This window comes from Haemorhous mexicanus, chromosome 6, assembly GCF_027477595.1.
Source record: "Haemorhous mexicanus isolate bHaeMex1 chromosome 6, bHaeMex1.pri, whole genome shotgun sequence".
NCBI lineage: Eukaryota > Metazoa > Chordata > Aves > Passeriformes > Fringillidae > Haemorhous > Haemorhous mexicanus.
Window position 1 is genome coordinate 42,235,966 of NC_082346.1, and position 6,465 is coordinate 42,242,430.

At 44.3% G+C, this 6,465-nt stretch overlaps 1 protein-coding gene across 1 annotated transcript in view; it reads right to left on the reverse strand.

The window, feature by feature from the left end:
• Positions 1 to 3,431, reverse strand: part of SEC23A (SEC23 homolog A, COPII coat complex component) — a 28,277-nt gene extending 24,846 nt beyond the window's left edge. The window contains exon 1 of the mRNA XM_059849941.1: positions 3,290 to 3,431. The gene's annotated coding sequence lies outside the window, so the exon portion shown is untranslated. The remainder of the gene's footprint in view (positions 1 to 3,289) is intronic.
• Between the last annotated feature and the right edge of the window lie 3,034 nt (positions 3,432 to 6,465).

The following is a 6,465-nucleotide window of genomic DNA, read 5'->3' on the forward strand; positions in this document are numbered from 1 at the left end:
ATGTGCAGCATTCTAAGGGGAAAGAAAATACTGCTCTATACATTTTTTTAAGAGTTTCTAATATTTTTGGTATCTCATGATGCAGCCTACATGCAAACATAAAGGAATAGCAACATGACATTCCACAAGAGTACATTCCAACAGCAATGCCAGGAAGTAACTTTGTAAGAAATACAAGTGCCATATTCCAATATATTATGTACCAAGAAACACTTTTCAACAATTCTTTGAATTCAAATTTACCATTTTGGCCATTGACTTAAGGCTTTCAAAATGTTCTGCTATGATTACTCAGAAGCTGGAGAACTGGGGAACACAGACACATCTGAAAAGCTCAACAGGTACCTGTGAACACCTGGTAAAGTCAACAAGGAGCACTCCCTCCCTCCAATCCCCAACTCCTCAGCTATATACACACTGTTCCAGACTACCTGCTGCATGCTACACAGTGTCTTTTACAGAACATATAGCACAGGCTTTTCCAGGAACTAGGATATCTAAACTCACACTCCCTAATAATTAAGGATTTACTGTAAAAGCCCACATGTATCACCTAAAGGGAAGCAGGAATACTCCTAGGTCTCAATTTATACTGTAACAAGTTAATGAACAGCTATTATAAATGCTGAAACCTTCCTGAATTGGAATTTAAATCAGGTATTCTCCCAAGCACACTGACATTCTTAGTTCTGACCTTACATACATTACAGGAGACTCACAGAAACTCTCAATTTATCAAAACCTACTTCTATCTATTAAAATTATAATGGCATTGCACCTTTAGTGCAATGTGACAGCTAAAAACCTTTCAAGTTATTTTAAATAATAGCCTAACTTATTGCTTTTATTCTAATTGCAACTTTTAAGAAAACAGATTAACAAAGTACATAAAGCAAAGGGAAGTGCTGCATTTCACAGTTAATATCCCTAAGAAATAATCAAGTGCCAATATTTTAATGGACACATCTTACTGATATTAGGAGCAAATCTGCTCCTATCTAAACACATCATGGCAATTACAACACAGGGAGCATGAGGGACTTTGTGCATAAGAGCATTTCCACCACTGTTTTTACTCAAATTTCTGCAAAGCAGGGGGACAAAACTGAACAAAAGAGAGAATAACTGGAAGTTGCAATTACTACAGAGAAATCAGAGACAGAAATTAACTCAGCTAAGAGAGGAAAGAACATGTGAAGAGGATATAGAATTTAAGAAATTTCTCTCCTAATAAATCAAAATCCATCCATGTTTTGTAAAAAAGTTGAAAAATGGTATATTAATACAAGAATCTGCACAACGCAACTATCTCCACTATAACCAAAAATTGAATAATCTCTCCATTTTAAAATTATTTCTTGAGAAGACAGAGAAAATTGCAACTTAAGGCTATTTCAGCCATTCACTGGTAGCAACTACAGACTCGCAAAATCCAGCTCCAAACACTGCAACGTGTAACACTTTTGGTCCTGGCCTTGAAAGCGGTTTCTTCACATTTTGCTCTAGCTATGTGTGAAATGGCTGTACATGGATATTACTTTTACCACCCAGTTATTGCTCCTTAAAGGGCAATGTACAAACACCACTGTGCAGTGACTAATCGTATGCACACAGATACATAAACGACTTGTTGGATTTACTGTGTTAAATACTGTTATTTTCTATTAAGTATGGATTTCCTATTCGGAAGGCAAAAGTGGCTAACAATCAAGTTTTCCTCCACTTTTTCTACTATCCTTTTCCTTTTCAAGAGCCAATAAAGCTTACCTATTTCATCATTCATCAAATATGGAATTCTTGGTCTGACAAGTTACATTCAGTACCACTGTTACAGCTATGCAGACACATTTTCTGAGATAGGTGTGGAGACGTATTGCATTATACAAGAACAGCAAACCCTCCTGGCCTACAGGCTACACACCAAATTTCGGACACCTAAATGCCACAAAATACACACTGCCCACCTCAGAAAACCTCAGAGAAGGGATTTTCAGAACAGCTGAATAGCAACAGTTCCCACTTTGGGGTGTCACTGCTTTACCTTTGCTGCAGATTAGGATATCCAGAAAAAAAGCCCTTTCTGGTTTGCTTCATTCCTCCCACTGGTATGGCTAAATGTAGCGTGCAACCCTACACCATGACAATCTCAACTGTGTGTTGCAAAAGAAGCCACACTTGAATTGCATTGAGAGCCACTGGTTGAATATCAGCATCTTTAAATGCTTACAGACCACAGATAAATATGTCCCAATACAGAATATCCCCAAAATAATATCTCCTAATCCCTGCACACACATACAAAATCAAAACATTTTTCTCTACAGCACTGTAAGAGTCCCAGCATAGAGGGATCGAAGTCCCTCATAGCACCATGAGTTCAACTACCACTGAGTACAGTTCACTGCACACTTTTCTTACAACACACCTATTCTCTCTGTTTATTAGGCACTAACAACCTGGTAAAAGAGATTAATAATAAAGCCTTAATTAATTTTTTATGCCCAAATTACTTACGAAATACAAATCTATTTCAGTTCCAAGAAGGAACTTAAAAACACAAGCAGAATGCTTTAAATAGTTATCTAAAGCAAATTGCTGACATTTTCACCACTCAAACGCAGTCATCCTCCAAATCTGCTCTTCCAGACCTCTCACTGAAAACTTTTTTTTTAAACAACCACGGTATGTGATAACCCACCTAAATTAAAAAACCAACACAAAATCAAACGCAGCAGGGCCTGCGTTTCTTGTAGTTTTAGCTACACTGGAAGGCACCCCCCGTCAGTGGCACAGCGGCATAGGTACAGCTCCGGGAGCTCCGGGACAGGAGCACGACAAGCGCTGCCGGAGAGTGCCGCCCTTTACCCCCAGCCGCGGAAAGGCCGTGCCCCGGCGGCCCAACCCGAACGCCGGCAGCCCCAGCCGAGCTGGGGCTACTGGGGGCTGCTCGCCCAGCCCCGGCCCGGCGGGCGCTCCCTGCCGCACCCGAGGCCGCGGGCAGTGCTGATCAGTGGCCGGCGGTAGCCCCGGACCCTCCGGCCGCCGGGGATCCCGACAGCAGTTTCGGGCACCCGGAGATCCCCTGGTGCCACGGAGGGAACGCGGGGAGTTCACACCACGCTCGCTCCAGGTCCGGCAGCCGTGCGGGGCCCCGCGGCCCGGGGTGCCCCCTGTGTCCCCCAGCGCGGGGAGAGGGGCTGCCCCCTCTTCTCCCCACGGCACCCCAGCTCCGCCGGCTCGGGCTCCCCGCACCCTCCGCTGCCCCCTCAGCGCTGCCCTGCCCGCTCACCCGCGTCCCGGCCGCCGCCGCCGCTGCTCCCGCTGTGCTCGCTGTCCCCGCCCGCTCGCTCGCAGCCGCCCCGGCGCTGCCGACGCATCAACATGGCTGATGGGAGAGTCCGCGCCACGTCAAGGGGCAGAGAGCGGGGGCGGGCTGAGCTCCGCCGCTCCCCCGCCCCCGGGGCAGCCCGCCGGCCTGCCCGGCCTCCCCGGCCAGCGCAGCGGGGCCGTCCGCAGCCGTCCCTCAGCTCTGACGGTCTCTTCGCCGCCTTGACAGCTCCTGCTCGGTTGTGTGTGTTCGCTACTCTGTTCGGCTTTCTTCTGAAGGTCGGGCGTCTGCATCTCGATCCCAAATCCATTCAGGAAAAAAGGCATCCCGACCACCGGGGGCAGTTCTGCCGTCTCTCCCCGCCGGCAGCGCTCGGCTCCCCGGCGCTGCGCCCGTGCCCGCCGTACCGGGCTGCCCGCGGCCCCGCCGGTGGCTGCGCTGCTCGGACCGCTGCTGCTCTGCCCGGCACGGAATTCCTCGGGATCGAAACAGCCGGGCTTCCGGCAGTCCTTGAGCTCACCCTGCGTGTTCCCATCTTCCACCATGTGTACTTATGGCAACTTTTTAATCTGGAAGATTGTTTACATGTTTCTTCTGAGTGCCTGGGGGGGGAAAGATATATTGAAATTATATTCCTGAGGGTTTTAGCCTGAAACAATCCTTTATCTTGTTCGTGTGGTCAGCTTTTTATCCCCAAACTCAAGTTACAGTGACTCTTCAGTTCCAGGAATTGTTTTTAACAAGCCTAACATGAAAGGCCAGAACGGTAACCTCTGTTTTTCCTGAGATGTCTTAGTGCAATTAATCCAGACATGGGCGACAACTGAAAAACTTTCTGCTGACTGACTACCATATCCTCCCTCCCTTACTGCAACTCAGAAAACATTCTGTGACCAGCAAGCAAATACAAACAACTAAAACAACCTTTTCCTCTTTTCTTATATGTCAAATGTGATTATGATAGAATTTCTTTGCCATTACCATCTCCAGTCTGGTTTACCAGTCCTCTTCAGACTAAAACCATGAACAGTTAAGCCAGAGAAGAATTTACAGGAGGGGTTTTAAATTTTCTCACCCACAAATCTCACTGCCATTTGTGGGAGTATTAATCAAGAGCTTGCCAATGATGTGTACCATCCTCACCCTGAACTCAAGATAAAAAAAGAAAAAAAAGACCAACCCCCAAACCCCATGACACTGCAAGCTTCAATCAGATGCACAGAAAGTGACTCAGTGTTGTAATTTCAAAAGCATTCAAGTACCTTGTGAAGCATTTTAGAAAATTAGCTAAAAAATAGACAAGTCCTGAAGTCTAAACTGCAGGATGAATTCTATAAATAAGAGGAAAAGAGGCAGCTGACATTTAAAGACACTCAAAGGACAAGAAGGGTAAACAGCATAGTATACTACTCTGAAAGTTCACTACAAATAAAATATATTCAGTATTTTTAATAAATCTTCAGCACAAATCTCATTACATAATAACTAAATTCAATGCTCTAAACTTAAAGAAAAGTCATGCAGCTGTTATGTTGGTGTGAACCACAGAGAAAATCAAGGAGAAAGAAAATAAGTAGAAAATGGATATTAACTCGTTTACTCATTATAAGAAAATATTTTGTTAGCTCCCCATATTCATATCTAGAATGTAGATTTGAAAGCATTTTAATTTTTCATAATGCAGAATTTATGAGTTACTTTGTTTTTTGTTTTGGTTTTTCAGCCAGTGGGGCATATCCATTAATGCAGCTCACTCTTTCTTGGGAAAAGTACTCTTCCTTAATGCCTAAGCAGTTGAGGAAAAAATATACGTTTCCAGTTTCACTTTCCTCTTTCTCCACTGAGTCATATTTGCTAGCCATTGCATCAGCATTGTTGGTAAAACATGTTAGGAACAATTTTATTACCTGTGGAAGACTATCTGCAATAGTTAAAAATATGTTGCTTTGCTTAACAAGTATCAATGGAAAGTTAAGAAAAAGTAATCTAAAGATAGAAAGTGTATTTAAAGTGTATTTATACTTGTGGATTCTCTCTCAGTTCATAGTTCAGGAGTTTACAACATATAAGAAAAATAAATTCTGAATATTACTAAAGTATTAGAAAAGAACTTTATATAGGTGGACTCACCACAGTGTTTGTCTTGATCATCAGCCTTCCCAGAGTTAGCACTGTAGGCTGAAGTGGACAGGTTTTATTTCTAGTGGTGACTGCAATTGTTGCATACTCAACTAGGACGTTAGATCCGGGTTTGAGGAAAAAAAACCTCCCTGGTACACGTAGGTGCTTTTGGAAACACCTTAAAACAAACAAAAGCCATTGGAGAGGAGGAGTTAAGGTAGATGTTTATTTAGAACTACTGAAATACAGACTTGCAGGGCATTAAAAAGAAAATGCTTTTTTTGAACTTATGTCAGAAGTATCTAAAACTACTCTGAAATATTAGATCTAAATAGACTTTGCATGCAGAACTAATTGGAGAGATAATATACTGATGGACATTTTGTGTAACAGGAATTTCATAAGACACAATGTAAATGATTACAGCATCATCCTTCCGCTCTTTATCTTACCTGGGAAACAATGCCCCTTTGTGCAAATGCTACCTCGCTTTCTGGCACATGGATGCTCCCACGTGACAGTCTTCAGAAAAACTCAACCAGCAACAACTCAGGCATTGACCCTTCCAGAATGGGAACTCTGTGTAAATTTATAATCAGTAACTTCTATACATAGAACCACAGATCTCAAAGCATTTCAAGGGAGGGACAATTATGAATACTGGGTGTTCACAGGTAAAATAAGAGCGTAACTGGGCGAGCTTTAAAGAACCTTTGGCAAAAACTACAGTGTATTAGAATAATGGCACAGAGGCTAATGAAGGACGTTATTAAAGGTTTACACCAATTCATCACAAAAATAGCCTAGTTTGATGGGCGGTGAATTGGCAAACCCCTGTCTGCCACTGCTCCTTGGCCATGTTTCCTTTACTCCCCTCTGGAGGTTTCCAGGGCAACCAAGACGCCCAGAGCGGACCGGGACCCATCGGCGCGCAGGGCCCGGCCCGCGCGCCCCGCGAGAGCGCCGCCGCCCCGCGCGCCGTCGGCCCCGGCCGGGCCCGCCCCGCCGCTCTCGCG